This window comes from Eurosta solidaginis, chromosome 5 (genome assembly GCF_040869045.1).
Source record: "Eurosta solidaginis isolate ZX-2024a chromosome 5, ASM4086904v1, whole genome shotgun sequence".
Classification (NCBI taxonomy): domain Eukaryota; kingdom Metazoa; phylum Arthropoda; class Insecta; order Diptera; family Tephritidae; genus Eurosta; species Eurosta solidaginis.
Window position 1 is genome coordinate 89935511 of NC_090323.1, and position 16486 is coordinate 89951996.

Below are 16486 nucleotides of genomic sequence, written 5' to 3' on the forward strand. Positions count from 1 at the left end.
GTAATTTATACAAAAAAAGTGCCCAATAAATGTTGTGCAACTTGTATTTCCGTGGCAAGTAGATAATAGATCACGATTACGATCCTTTCTAAACATGTATTTAAAAGTTGGACACATCACTCGTGGTAGGCCTGTCGTTGTCTTAACCGACTTTATTCCTCCATCGTCGCAATATTTGACAAAATCTTGAGAGTTGAAAGCAGATCCTCTATCTGAAATGATGTATGCTGGGTTACCAAAATTCGTGCTTTGATTGCTAAGCCGCAGTATTACTTCATTCGACGAGGTAGACTTCGTCGGATATAACCATCAAATTTTGTGAAAGAATCAATTACTGACAAGATGTGCTTGTAGTTCTTGTGTGCCGACTCTAACGGGCCTAAAAAGTCGATATGGTACGTATGCTTTTTGTAACGGATGTAAAAACCCCTCTTGTTTTCCCCTCTTACTATTAGTTATTATAATAAGATGCAGCAAGCTATATACTCTTGTATTTTTTCATCTGAACATGGTATGTAGAACGTCTTGGATTTTAACTCTTTAGTCTTCTTCGCTGCAAAATGACCTCTTTTATGTGCGTTGCCTATGATTTGTCTTTGATTTGGGAATTACCAACAACTCAACGTCTTTGAATAACTTGTCGTTTTTAAGAAAAATAGGATAGAAAGATTTGTTTTATAGCTTTAATCTTTTCGTCTCGATCTTGTGCTTCTTTAATACGAATACAGGTACTGTCTACAACTATATTCATTACAGGGTGTATGCTTAGAGTATCAACGTGCTTCATACATGTGCCAGCACGATGTTCAACTGCGTAATTTTCTAGAAAAAGAACCCAACGTGCCACTTTCGTACACAAACTCTTTTTTCCAGTGTTTTTGCAAAAGCATTACAGTCGTTAACTAATTTTAAATGTACATATTCCTAGTAAATAAATACTGCCAAAAATTCCAATTCGTAGCTAGAATATGTAATGTAACTGCTTGGTCCGGGGCGAGAAGGGTGGCGGTTAGGCATGGTGGTAGCCCGGCTGAGGCTCGTCGGCGTTGAGGCGCGGTTCTTGCCGCCTTCCTCGACCCACAGTAACAAAAACAAAATTATAATTAACATGCCTATTGGTGGAGATCAGGGACCAGAAAATGAGTCAAAAAAAAGGGAAAGAAAACAATGGAAAGAAAGGAAAGCGGTAGGAGACCGTCCGTGTCAGGTGGAGTCATCCCTCCCCTCTTGCTCATGAGGCATGAACAACCTTGAACTCCACTTTGACTCCGATAACCGAGTGGAGTTCCCTTATCCTGACTTCGTCCGTCTGTTAAAGTCTAAAGTCGGGCCTAATACATGGTCTGTCAGTCTAGTAGCAACACCTCACTCATTCCTAGTGTGCCACAAGGGCAACACCCACACTAACACAAAGAGAAATCTAGACCTGCATCATTCTTATTACTATTCAACTATGGAATTTGAAATAAATCATTTTTTTTTCTAACTAGATTTATTTTTCACAATGTTTTATTCACTCTTATATGTCTAATTATTTCAACCTATGGTTATGGGATCTTAAGATATCTATTTCTACCCTGAGCCAAAATATTAAATGTTAATCTATTTATGAATTCAAAAAAAACATAGACAAAGATTTGAATGATATGAAAAAAAAATGTGAAACTTTCTAAAGGAACACCCTTTTCACAATTCAAGATGTGGGATTGATACAAATTTGAGAAAAAAATTTAATTAACTTAAAACTAGAATAAAGAAATGCAATAAACAAATTAAACCTATTAATAGACCACCCTTTACCTATCTCACCTAATATAATTCAAACAGTGTCGTGAGTGTTTCTTAGCAGTGATCCACTAATGTGTATCAGTATGTAATATAATAAAAATAAAAAAATGTGTAAAGGGCGCAAAAAAAGAGAATAAACAAGATTTATCAATGTATCATATTACCAATCGTGGAAGTCACCACGCTCATCTGCAGACTAGGTACCAAGGCTGGAGCCGCGGGCGGCTGAAAGTAAAAAAAGAAAAGAAACAAATAGGAACAACAATCCTAGTGGATTTCCTACTCTATTATACAGAACTAAGTGTCCACCTGGGCTGGCTTGTAATTTTCACCACATGAAACTTTTAGTTCCGGTTTGTACAGAAAAACATGCGTATACACATTCGTAGTGCTCGCGTAAATTATTATAAAATATATAAAGAAAATATTAATAAATTACTTTTATCAATGTAGTAAGTTAGATTAGTGTTATAAATTCAGTTTTGCCAAGAAAAAAAGAAGGAAATAAAAAAACGCAATAAAAAAGGTAATTAAAGGAATGTACAAATTTTCTATTGCGTATTCTAGCAAATCCTGGTGGCCTGCAACATGGACTTCCTAAGTTCATAATTTACCTTCACGGGAAGATAATAACTAGTTTTCTTTTCTTTTGAAAGACAAAAAAAAATTCAAGGAAAAGAATCAATGAAAAGAAAAAGCAACAAAAACTCAAAAAGTGCAAGAAAATTAATACCGATAGTTCAGCGTGGCTGTCTATCAGATAAAATAAAAGAAATTCAAGTACAAGGTGAGAAAGGAATTATGAACATATACATATTTCTATAAAATACTTAAAGTACAAAGTTATAAAAAGTTTAAAGAAAGGTCGAACCCGGCGAACTTATGTCGGTCGCCCTGTGTTGAGTTGGTGATGTGGTTAAAAGTGGTGCGCAGCGCACTCTCCCTATTAGCGATCTACAGACAGTCAGTCGCTCATTTGCTCACTTGCTCACTTACTTGGTTATTGCCAGTCCAAACTAGCAATGTTATTTATAGGTTGTGATGCGATGATATGTAATGTGGTGGAATGGGGTATGCTGTATGCTGTGATGTGATATCGTGCTGTAATGTGATGTAGTGATGTGATGTGACGTCGCCTGATGGTGTTGTGTCGTGCCGCCGTTTTGCGTTCTTATAAGATGGGTTTTATAGGTTGGTGGTAAGTGTCGCAATAGGCGTGGATCCACCTCTGGTTGCTTGCGGCTTATACCTAGTAGTGTTTGTGCTTACCGTGTTTGTTGTTGTACTGTTGTTAGTGTTTAGTGATGTTTTTTTCTGTTGATGATGTGTAGCATTTATGTGTATTGCTCGCAGTGTTAGAGGTGGTTGGTGTGTGGTATTGCCTGTTGTTGCTAATGTTGCGTGGTTTTGTGGTGTACTTGCTTGTGTGGAGAGGTGGTTGTTGAGCGATGTTACCCGGGTTTATCATTAATGTCGTGTGCCTTTGCGTGTATTTGTTATGAATGCAGGTGTTTTGTTTAACGTGATTGGTGCTTAATGTGCTTGTATGCCGCAGGTGTTGGGTTTCTGTGGTATTCGTGGTTGCAGGTTTTGCGTTTTGGCTGGCGGGTAGATGTGTGGCTGGTGTGTGTTTCGCCTAGATGGAAGTGGGTTGATGTGGTGTTTGTGGTTGTATCTTTTGCGCTTTGGGTGTTTTAATATCGGTTGCTGGTGTTTGTTGGATGTGGTCGTATGCTGCTGATGTTGAGTTGATGTGTTTCGCCTAGATGGCGGTAGAATCCCTCTCGGAGGCAGACGCGGTTTCTGGTGGGAAAGAAAAAGGGGCATATTACCATCGGGCAAAGGTCGATAAGGGTACCTAAGGCGGTAATCCTGTTAGGGTATCGGCTAGTTAAGGGTGGTAGTTTTATGTGACTTACCGGTGGTTGTGCTGAATCGGCTGCTGGTCGTGTGGTTCCGGCACTTTAACTTTAGGACACTCACTATAGAAATGTATTTAATTATTTTTATTTTTCACTTCCACTCGCGAGGTAAGGCGTCCGTTCGACTCTATGACTTTTAATTTTTGCAAATGAAAAACGGAATTTCCCTTCTTTTATAGATTATTTGATTCCTGTTGCAACTCCCGTTTTCCTATCTACATTTTTTTTTTTTTGCAGTCAAATCCCCTTTCTTAAAAGTCACTCAAAAATCCTGCTAGGCGTCAAACATGTTGGCTACAACCTATTGTTTTGTATTTACCCACATACACACATAATATGCAGTTGGTTTGCAGACAATTGGCATTGTTACTTGCAGAGACAGTGGTGCGCGTGCGTGTAGGCGCACAGGGGCGTAGTTTGTTGAAAGGCTGTCGTTACAGGCTCACATCCGCCGATGACGCCTGCATCATGGAGCGTGTGCGTAAAAAAAATTTTAACGCAGCCGCTAATCCCATCTTTTTCTGGCCCAACGTGTGGCTTCGACCCACTCCCAATGCCGGGCTTCATCTAATCATATCACTTTTGCCGCTTTATCTTCATCTTCCCTACTATTGCACCTTTTTTTTTTGTAAATTGAACATCTATACATATGTGGACAACCACTCTACTACTAGGACCACTGGGTTTTAAAAGTACTTATCTAAAATATCACAGGTTAATCATTTATATCTATATCACAGGTGGTCGTTTTCAACTTATATCGTCAGTCGTCAATAAAACAAATAAATAAAAATACGAAAAAAAAAATTTTAGCTAGAGGTGTATAATTAATAGTGTAAATAAATAAATGGTCAAATACATTAGTGACATGGTCCAGTTGATTGTTTCGTCAGTTGGTGTAATTGGTCAAGTGGGCTTCAAATTACTATAGCTAATCATATAACAAAAATATCTAATACAGAATACTAATACGAAATACATTTAACACATATTACAAGTACTATGTATAACACTCATCTTAAGCCGCGAAAAGGTCTTTTGCGTGGTACACGCCGATTGCCTTGCCTCGAATATCGCCTAGTTCGTACATTGCGTTGCCTATTGCTCTAAGTACAACGCACTTAATTTGCTTTGGGGCAAGTTTCACATTAAAATTGTCAATTTTGGAACTTTGTTTAAAATTACGGCGGTATACCATCTGCCCTACATTGAATGCTACTTCCCTGCTTCTCAGGTTGTATGTCTTCTTACTCCTTTCGTGTGCTAACTTAAGTTCTTGCATGATTTTTTCTCTGAGTATGTGCAGCCTGTCCTGCGTCGTTCCTACTTCGAAATCAGCATCTTTCAGCGCGCTCAATTTCCGGCATAGTTCATAAGATGCACCATGTTGCATCATCGGAATACCAAAGATCGCCTCATATGGGGACGTGTTAATTGCCGTGTGTAGGACACTGCGAAGTGTGAACGCTGCATCGCTAACATATTTATCCCAGTTTGGTTGTTATTGATGTAAGACCGAATTATTTGTAGTATGGAGCGGTTAACTCTCTCCGCTGAATTCCCCTGTGGCGAGTAAAACGCTGTCTTTATGTGCGTCGTTCCGTATTTTTGTAAAAACGAGGTAAACATTTCGGACGTAAACTGCTTTCCATTATCGGAATGCACATACTCAGGTACTCCGAAAACGTGGAACACTTCTTTTTCTAAATACTTCACTACCTCGGCAGAAGTGGCTTTTCGCATCGGCTTTAGAAAAACAAATTTTGACAAATGATCTAAACACACAAAAATATAAACGTTACCATCACATGTACGTGGGTATGGGCCCATAAAATCGACGAACAAACGTTGAAAAGGACGTTCAGTGAGGTGCTGCTTTCCCATGGTTGGCTTGTGGAAGGCATTTTGAGTTTTGTTGCCTTTGCAGATTTCGCATGATTTCACATATGTATTTACATCTGCAACCATACCGGGCCAATAATATCTATCGCGGACACGTGATAGGGTCTTATGGATTCCACCATGACCCGCTGAAGGTGACGCGTGCGATAACTCTACCAAATTCCTCCGCAGCTCTACCGGAACCCAGAGTTTCCAGGCATGGTCCTCCTGCGGTTCGTCTCCTCGGTTAAATTGTGTTCATCTGTACACGTACCCGTCTGATACACAGAGTTCTGGTAATCTGTCTTGGTTCTCTGTTATAGTCTTTTGCAACTCTGTGTACTCGGGCGACTTGAAAGCTTCTGAGTTAATGTCAATATCCAATCTTCTATCCAGAATGTCGATCTCGTCCATGTCCATTCGCGACAGGGCATCAGGCACTACGTTTTGGGTCCCTTTACGGTGTTCTATCTTAAAATCATACGCCTGTAGCTTAAGGCTCCACCTTGCCAGTCGGCCCGAGAGATCCTTTTGGCTCATGAGCCACTTCAAGCTCGCGTGGTCCGTTATCACCGTAAAAGGTAGACCCTCCACGTAGGGCCTGAATCTCTTTATGCTTATAACAGCAGCGTAGCATTCCAGTTCAGTGATGCTGTAGTTACGCTGCGCTTTATTCAGTTTTGCGGACACATACGCTATTGGTCGTTCGTTGTTGTCGTCGTCCAGTTGGAACAGTACTCCACCCACCCCGTCAGTCGATGCATCACACTGGATGTAAAAATGTCTGGTGAAGTCCGGATGTGTCAGCACGGGTGCCGATATCAGGCTCGGTTTTAAACTATTAAACGCTTTCGTGGCCTCGTCCGTCATTGCAAATTTTTTTATATTTTCTTTTGTAAGTCTGTCGTGTAGCGGTGCCGCAATCGTTGTGTAGTCTTGTATAAACCGTCTGTACCTTCTGAGCTGCTTCGGGGTTCGTGGTTCGGGAAAGTCCCTCATCGCCGCTATTTTGCTGTCATCTGTCCGCATGCATCCATTCCCGACCACGTATCCGAGATATCGCACCTCCTTGTAACAGAATTTACTCTTTTCAACGTTGATCGTCAATTTCGCATCTCGAAGACATTTAGCTACAACAGATAACAAATATAAATGGGACGAAAAATCTTCGGAACAAACAAGTAAGTCATCTAAATAAACAAACACTGATTCACGTAGGGAAGCGGGTATAACTTTGTCCATTAAACGACACATACGCTGCGCAGCGTTGCATAGGCCAAAGGGCATGACCGTAAAATGGTACAAAGGTCTGCCAGGCACCGTAAAAGCCGTCTTTTCTCTAGACTTTGTCTCTAATGGTATTTGCCAAAACGCGTCTTTTAAGTCGATGGCAGATATATAGCGTGTATTTTGAAGTCGGCTTAGGATACCATCGATGTGAGGGAGTGGGTAAGCATCTTTTATGGTGCGTTCATTAACCTTACGAGCGTCGAGGCACAGTCTGTTCTTGGTTCCCTTGATGACTAAAGACACCGGCGAGTTCCAGCAGCTGTTGCTTTCTTCTATGACTCCCATCTCTAGCATGCGATCAAGTTCGTGAAATATTAATTTTTGTATGGCTGGCGATATGGGGTAATGGCGTTGCTTCACGGGTAGATGTTCATCCGTTACCTCAATCACGTGCTCCTCAATGTCTGTTTTCCCTAAACCAAGAACAGCGAACGACGGAAACTGTGCCTTTATGCTCTCTAACGCTTTGCTCTCCTCAGGGCTCAGAATATGTTGCACCGCATCAAAACACAGGTCTCCCTCGGCGGGTGCGAGTTCTGATACCACGGCTTTGCTGGCCGCAGCACCCCGTCCCCTATTAATAACACTAAGATCGAAGGCCTGCCAAAAGTCAACCCCTAAGTAGACTTCCTGCTGTAGACCAGGAACAATCAGAAATTCGAGATCCTGCGTCATGCCATCCCACACAACTGGCAGCGTGATAACGCCTCTGACTGGTGTTTCGCCTCCATTTGCCGTTCTTATATTTTGATTCCTGATTGGTAGGATCAAGTGCTCTTTTCCTTCTAACAATAAACTCGAATTCTTACCTAAACAGCTAGATCCTGCCCCTAGTCTAACAACGCTAGAACCTCATGCCCCCCTATCTCGGTCCTGGCAAAGAATCTATTATCCCCTTTCACTGTGACGATTGTTGCTATTATTTTGCTTCTAATTCTCTTAAAACTCTTTTTCTTCTCCCTCATTTTCTTTATTTTATTGAAATTCCTGTCACTTTTTCCCTTCTTCTGCCTAGCTAATTCTTCGCAAAATATACGTCTCCGAGCTTCTTCATACCTCAGTTTTCTGATATGTAGGCTTTCCTTTTCTGCTATTTGTTTATTTCCCATACGCCCTTCGCTATGTAACTCACCCGCTTCTTTCCTGCGTTTCATGATTCTAATTTTAGTATTTTCTATTCCGGGTTGTCCTTGTTCTGACAGAGTGCCCGGACATCTCCGCCAGACCCCGGTTTCTCGCCTCAGGTTTGAACACACAGAAGGACGAGTCACTGCCACATGCAAAACATTTCATAAGGTGGAAGGAGGACTTACATTTACTGTCCTTTGCTGCTTCAGCCGGGTTCCTAACATAGTAGTCTACCGGCATTCCACAAGCAAAGCACAACATGAGGTGGAATGGAGACGGACAAAAGGATTGGTTTGGGACACTACTAATACACTTACTTTGGTTATGGGACGAATCACGTACGTTTGGATCATAGGATGGAACATGGGGTTTTGACGGATCACGGGAAGAGGCGGCCCCGGGCTTCATTTTGTTTGCTCCTGAGATATCCCTATTGAAGGCTTCCACTTCTACTTCCCCGTCTATCCCTGTACTCCAAATTCTTTTGCTAACTTCTAGCTCGCTCACTCCTTTAAATCGAGCCCTATTCTCTTTCATGAGTTTTTCAGCTCGCTTGCACTCATGTTTTAACTCGGCTAGGGTCGATAATTTGGTGGCAAACGTTAAATTAGCTAAAAAGGGCTTAAGATTGCCTTTTATTATATTGACGAGTTCTGCTTCTGGAATCTTTTTCCTCACTCTGAACGTGAGATCATGGACTTCCGCGTAGAATTCATCGAAACTCTCTTGTGGGAGTTGCTTCCGTTCCATGATCTCGCGAATCACCTCATAATCAGAATCTGCAGACTTAAATTGAGCTAAAAGCTCAGCCTTGAGGCGAAAGTAGTCAAAGTTCTTGTCGTCAGCATTATCTTCTAGGACCTGCCAGTACCATTTGAGAGCTACCCCGGTCACCAAACAGTGAAAGTCAGCTAGAAGCTGTTCGTATGTCAAATTGTACTGCATCCTCATCTTCTCTACTCGAAAGACAAAGCTTTCTACTGTCATCCCCTTGGGTGACCCATCAAACTTTAGGTGCCATTTGTTAAGATCGATTCTCTTCCTATCATACATGTTCCTGGTCTTCTCGTCCCGCTGTTCCCCCTCGTTAATCGTTTCCCTATTTTCTCGATCATTATTTCGACCTGGTGTCGAAGTTGACGCTGGTTGCGGTCGTGGCGCTGTTCCTTGCATGGACAATTCTACGTCAGCTAGACGGTTACTTAATCTTGACACATCGGCTCTCATTTTCCGGAATTCATCCATAGCTTCTAGAACGATCTGGTTTTGTTGAGATATCGTCTCCATAATGGCGTTGAGGTTGTCCATGTGAGCTGCCGGCTGTGCTGTTGCGGATCCGCGTTCCTTCTCTGTATTTCCGGTTGGCCGTCGTGATACAGCACCTCCAAAAGCACCCCCTATCTGTTGAACATCCCCCGATTCGGACATCTCCAACAACAACAACTTGCGCAAAAAGCTAAGGGAATTATCTCCGTTATCCACTATTATCGAATTTGAGACAACAACCTCTTTCCTACTCTTTCCACTATTTTCGAGGTTAGCGAAAATCCTGGCAGAACAGCGGTTCAGGAAGTCCGTTGGCAGAAAGTCTACTGGTATCTCTATCCCCGTGTCTATTTGGGTGAATATAGACCCGGCCACTTGGTTTTCAAGGGCCCTAGTAATGCTGCGTGTGACCGGCCCCTCTCTGTTGCGACTAAGAATTCCTAACCCTGGCCTCGGTATTTCTTCCCGATCTTGATGATTATCTATACACCACCTCGATGCGGTCCCGAATAAAACAACCCTAAGAAACGGAAATCAACAAAAATATCGAAATCGAAGTTATCCCCTAAGATTCCAAAAAAAAAATATATATTTTAAGAAGGTGGAAAGATAATCAATTGATTTCGCGAAGAAAAAAAATTCAAAAAAATAAACGTGTATGTAATATTTGTATTAATATAAAAGGGTATATTATATAGGTACGATCTATATGTACGTGTGCAACAAAATGGGTTAGAATACCCAGGTGTAAAACAATTGTATGTGTGTAAATCGGTATCTATCAAATAAAACTTCTAACTTCAATAAAGTCCTATGAAAAAAATTAAAAGAAATGTATGCGTGTGTATACAGGTGATTAAAACAAAATTTCATAGATGTGAAATATTTATGTGTGTGGATATGCTTGTATATGTATGTTTTTGTAAAAAAAAATTCAAAATACCATTAACCACTAACAGAAATTCAAGACGTAGCTGGTTGTAAGAAACCCTAGCTATCTGTGCTTTAATTCGCTACAAATACCTATAGTAAAAAATGTGTTAGTGAAATGAAAGTTCCACAAAAATACGTATATAAAAAAGGCAAAAAAAACAAAAAAATCACGATAGAAATTCAACTTCAAGGTTGAACCTAACGCTCTTAAATAACTAGATGTGCTTCACACAAAGGCTGAAAAACTTCGAACAAAAAGGAAATGAAAATTCAATGTATTTACAAAATTTTACTTGAAAGGAAACAACACCAAATTTCAAAGTGGTATTTTTCTTTTTCCTTTTCGATATTGAACTAACCTAATTAAGTGACCTCAACGACTATATTGTTTTTCGGTTGAATGAATGTTGGAACAATAGGTCGAGAAAAAAAAGAAAGGAAAAAAAAGGAATTCTATAAAAATGGTGGACAATTTAAAACTTCGATAAATATCTATATCTTAAAGTTTGTGGTTAGTGTGATTGGTGTTGACCTCACGAAGGAAACAAAAGTTAGATTGGTGTTGCTTTAGTCCGTCAGCATTCTGCCCAATGTCATGTCAGCTAATCCCCCATTCAATCCCTAGAGCGGCACATCGCCGGTCAGAGTACTTACTCCAGCCATGGCTGCCTAACACCTATCTCAAGTAAAGAAAAAAACCCCAATTTACCCCCAGTGGTCAATAGCTATAAACCTCACATGTGGGTGGTGCTAGAACACCCACATGGCAGCTTGAGCTTTGCCACAGAAAACGTCTTATATTGCGCTAGCCTCGACTTCGAATACCACCTTACTATGACGTTGCGATCAAAGAAAGGGAACTTCGAAGTCGGACTAACACTACCCCCCGTCTAACTACCTACTTGTTACTCAGGCACAAATCACTTTCAGTCGTCTGAAAGTGGTGCTACCCTCGTAACCCTAACCTGTCCGAGAGAAGGAAAATAAATTAATTAAAAAATTTAATTTGAAATGAGAAAAGTGAGAAATTTGATAATGAAAGAAAGAAAAAGAATAAAAAAATAAAAATAGTAAGTTATGAAGGGAAAGGAAGAGGCGGGCTATTTCGTTGGTAATTTGAAGAAAAGAACTGAAAGAAAACTTAATAGAATGAAATATGAGAAAAAAAATAAAAAGATGATCGGGCTATTACGTTGGGCGCCATTGTAATGTAACTGCTTGGTCCGGGGCGAGAAGGGTGGCGGTTAGGCATGGTGGTAGCCCGGCTGAGGCTCGTCGGCGTTGAGGCGCGGTTCTTGCCACCTTCCTCGACCCACAGTCACAAAAACAAAATTATAATTAACATGCCTATTGGTGGAGATCAGGGACCAGAAAAGGAGTCAAAAAAAAGGGAAAGAAAACAATGGAAAGAAAGGAAAGCGGTAGGAGACCGTCCGTGTCAGGTGGAGTCATCCCTCCCCTCTTGCTCATGAGGCATGAACAACCTTGAACTCCACTTTGACTCCGATAACCGAGTGGAGTTCCCTTATCCTGACTTCGTCCGTCTGTTAAAGTCTAAAGTCGGGCCTAATACATGGTCTGTCAGTCTAGTAGCAACACCTCACTCATTCCTAGTGTGCCACAAGGGCAACACCCACACTAACACAAAGAGAAATCTAGACCTGCATCATTCTTATTACTATTCAACTATGGAATTTGAAATAAATCATTTTTTTTCTAACTAGATTTATTTTTTACAATGTTTTATTCACTCTTATATGTCTAATTATTTCAACCTATGATTATGGGATCTTAAGTTATCTATTTCTACCCTGAGCCAAAATATTAAATGTTAATCTATTTATGAATTCAAAAAAAAACATAGACAAAGATTTGCATGATATGAAAAAAAAATGTGAAACTTTCTAAAGGAACACCTTTTCACAATTCAAGATGTGGGATTGATACAAATTTGAGAAAAAAATTTAATTAACTTAAAACTAGAATAAAGAAATGCAATAAACAAATTAAACCTATTAATAGACCACCCTTTACCTATCTCACCTAATATAATTCAAAAAGTGTCGTGAGTGTTTCTTAGCAGTGATCCACTAATGTGTATCAGTATGTAATATAATAAAAATAAAAAAATGTGTAAAGGGCGCAAAAAAAGAGAATAAACAAGATTTATCAATGTATCATATTACCAATCGTGGAAGTCACCACGCTCATCTGCAGACTAGGTACCAAGGCTAGAGCGGCGGGCGGCTGAAAGTAAAAAAAGAAAAGAAACAAATAGGAACAACAATCCTAGTGGATTTCCTACTCTATTATACAGAACTGAGTGTCCACATGGGCTGGCTTGTAATTTTCACCACATGAAACTTTTAGTTCCGGTTTGTACAGAAAAACATGCGTATACACATTCGTAGTGCTCGCGTAAATTATTATAAAAAATATAAAGAAAATATTAATAAATTACTTTTATCAATGTAGTAAGTTAGATTAGTGTTATAAATTCAGTTTTGCCAAGAAAAAAAGAAGGAAATAAAAAAACGCAATAAAAAAGGTAATTAAACGAATGTACAAATTTTCTATTGCGTATTCTAGCAAATCCTCGTGGCCTGCAACATGGACTTCCTAAGTTCATAATTTACCTTCACGGGAAGATAATAACTAGTTTTCTTTTCTTTTGAAAGACAAAAAAAAATTCAAGGAAAAGAATCAATGAAAAGAAAAAGCAACAAAAACTCAAAAAGTGCAAAAAATTAATACCGATAGTTCAGCGTGGCTGTCTATCAGATAAAATAAAAGAAATTCATGTACAAGGTGAGAAAGGAATTATGAACATATACATATTTCTATAAAATACTTAAAGTACAAAGTTATAAAAAGTTTAAAGAAAGGTCGAACCCGGCGAACTTATGTCGGTCGCCCTGTGTTGAGTTGGTGATGTGGTTAAAAGTGGTGCGCAGCGCACTCTCCCTATTAGCTATCTACAGACAGTCAGTCGCTCATTTGCTCACTTGCTCACTTACTTGGTTATTGCCAGTCCAAACTAGCAATGCTATTTATAGGTTGTGATGCGATGATATGTAATGTGATGGAATGGGGTATGCTGTATGCTGTGATGTGACATCGTGCTGTAATGTGATGTAGTGATGTGATGTGACGTCGCCTGATGGTGTTGTGTCGTGCCGCCGTTTTGCGTTCTTATAAGATGGGTTTTATAGGTTGGTGGTAAGTGTCGCAATAGGCGTGGATCCACCTCTGGCTGCTTGCGGCTTATACCTAGTAGTGTTTGTGCTTAACGTGTTTGTTGTTGTACTGTTGTTAGTGTTTAGTGATGTTTTTTTCTGTTGATGATGTGTAGCATTTATGTGTATTGCTCGCAGTGTTAGAGGTGGTTGGTGTGTGTTATTGCCTGTTGTTGCTAATGTTGCGTGGTTTTGTGGTGTACTTGCTTGTGTGGAGAGGTGGTTGTTGAGCGAAGTTACCCGGGTTTATCATTAATGTCGTGTGCCTTTGCGTGTATTTGTTATGAATGCAGGTGTTTTGTTTAACGTGATTGGTGCTTAATGTGCTTGTATGCCGCAGGTGTTGGGTTTCTATGGTATTTGTGGTTGCAGGTTTTGCGTTTTGGCTGGCGGGTAGATGTGTGGCTGGTGTGTGTTTCGCCTAGATGGAAGTGGGTTGATGTGGTGTTTGTGGTTGTATCTTTTGCGCTTTGGGTGTTTTAATATCGGTTGCTGGTGTTTGTTGGATGTGGTCGTATGTTGTTGATGTTGAGTTGATGTGTTTCGCCTAGATGGCGGTAGAATCCCTCTCGGAGGCAGACGCGGTTTCTGGTGTGAAAGAAAAAGGGGCATATTACCATCGGGCAAAGGTCGATAAGGGTACCTAAGGCGGTAATCCTGTTAGGGTATCGGCTAGTTAAGGGTGGTAGTTTTATGTGACTTACCGGTGGTTGTGCTGAATCGGCTGCTGGTCGTGTGGTTCCGGCACTTTAACTTTAGGACACTCACTATAGAAATGTATTTAATTATTTTTATTTTTCACTTCCACTCGCGAGGTAAGGCGTCCGTTCGACTCTATGACTTTTAATTTTTGCAAATGAAAAACGGAATTTCCCTTCTTTTATAGATTATTTGATTCCTGTTGCAACTCCCGTTTTCCTATCTAAATTTTTTTTTTTTTTGCAGTCAAATCCCCTTTCTTAAAAGTCACTCAAAAATCCTGCTAGGCGTCAAACATGTTGGCTACAACCTATTGTTTTGTATTTACCCACATACACACATAATATGCAGTTGGTTTGCAGACAATTGGCATTGTTACTTGCAGAGACAGTGGTGCGCGTACGTGTAGGCGCACAGGGGCGTAGTTTGTTGAAAGGCTGTCGTTACATATATTCTATATATAGCGCTTCTGTTGCTTTTTACTCATAAAATATACAGCATGTAGCTGGTTGTCGTCTGGTGATTTCTGCAGCAACACTGCACCAAATCCGTCAATAGAAGCATACGTGTGCACCTCAGTTTCTTACGATTGATTGAAAATAGTCAGCACCGGATTTTCTGTAAGTAACCTCTTAAAATATTAACCGCAGCCTCTTCTCTAGCACCCATGCAAAACTTTACATTGTTTTTAGTTAAGTCAGATAATGGTTTCGAAATTATTGCATAGTTCGGAATAAACTTTCTGAAGTAGCCGGTCAAACCCAAAAAAACTTTCTAACTGTTTTAATGTTTGCGGCCCCTCACTAAAGCAGGCACCTTGCCGTTGGGGTGACGGCTTAGCCGAACTCCATAGCGCCCGACTATGGGGCAGAGCGGGTTACGGCCTGCATCTACGCCGTTTCGCTTCATAGGAGGGCGGCGAGATGTCGGTGACCAATAACTGCCAACCCCCTAATCCAGGGTGTTATGCGGACCGTGCCTATTGAACGATTTGCAGCCAGGGGATATATTCGGCTGTATTTGAACGGAGCCTTCCCGATACCGGTCCGCCTCGGGAAGTAATGATGGCCTTACCACAGCAAGGGGCGCTGTTGTGGCGGACGGTTTTTATCCCAATTTTTAACATTAGACCGCTGAGCCCGCCTTGTGGGCAGGTAGTCGCGCCATTCCAAGAACCAGGAGGCGAATTAGCCGGAATGACAGGAACCAAACCTCAAAATCTGCAACAGCAGATCGAAGAGAGAAATATAAGCACTGGAAAGCCATGAACGCCAAAAGCTGTAATACAGGAAGAGGAAGACAAGAATGGCTTGAGAAGTAAAGGCAGTGTTAATAAGCTAAAGGGAGATAACATTAAGGCATAAGACTCCGGTTTTCACCTTGAAGAAGATGAGCGAAGTTGCGAAGTTGTGGCACTAATAGATTGCAGCGTCCCCAATGGGCAGATTTCAACCGAAAGGTGGATGTCCGTAGACGAAGAGGTGATCAGTGTTGTGACTAATATTAGTGAGACTAAGTGATACTCACATCACTAATCTGATACTAAGTAAATAAAGCCACAACAACAATAAAGCAAGCTGCCACACTTGTATGTACATATGTAAACAAATCAATCATTATGTCTACACATATGTCCATACAAGCAGCGGAGAGAAACGTACAAACACATGCATATATCTGAGATAATGCCAAAAGTAGGCAATCATCGGGGGAAGTATCACTCACATATACACGCGCATATGGCTATGCGAGAAGCTATGATCGTGCATCGGTAGTTATAGCTGATAAGTTTATAGCTGGTAAAAAAGTAGTAAATTCTAGAAATAGAAGCGCCTAGAAATATGCCAACGAGGAAACCAAAGAGTATAAAAGCATTACCAGCTGAGGCACGACCAATCAGTTTGTTTTAAGCAAGCTATTGGTTGTGAAGTATCAGTGTTATTTTGCAGTACTTTAATAAAGACCATTTTGCATTATTGAATATTAGAGTTATTTACTCAACAGTTTAGCGATACGAACGTTAGTAGAAGGTGTAAAATAAGCGGAGTTTCACTAAATTCGTTACAGTATTATGATCAAAATCATGCATGATGAGCCAGACAGACCGCTGCCAGCCTTCGAAACAGCTGGATGGCACAATGGGGTTAAACTGATGACCTGCACCAACAAGGCGACTTTAGAATGGCTGCAGAGAGTTGTTCCAGACCTTCAAAAACAAGAAGGCGCAAGCTTGAAGGTGGTGGATAGAACACTTATTCCCACGATACCAAAGGCCAAGGTTTGGATCCCCCGAGTGGTGAAGGCGGAAGACACGCTTAGCATGATGCAGCGGCAGAACCCGAA

General features: G+C 40.7%; 2 protein-coding genes across 3 annotated transcripts in view; one reads left to right on the top strand and one right to left on the bottom strand.

The window, feature by feature from the left end:
• The window catches only part of Alg11 (ALG11 alpha-1,2-mannosyltransferase), a 392778-nt gene that overhangs the window by 342878 nt on the left and 33414 nt on the right, over positions 1-16486 (top strand). The gene's annotated exons all lie outside the window — the stretch shown is intronic.
• The window catches only part of LOC137252862 (uncharacterized), a 631431-nt gene that overhangs the window by 103358 nt on the left and 511587 nt on the right, over positions 1-16486 (bottom strand). The gene's annotated exons all lie outside the window — the stretch shown is intronic.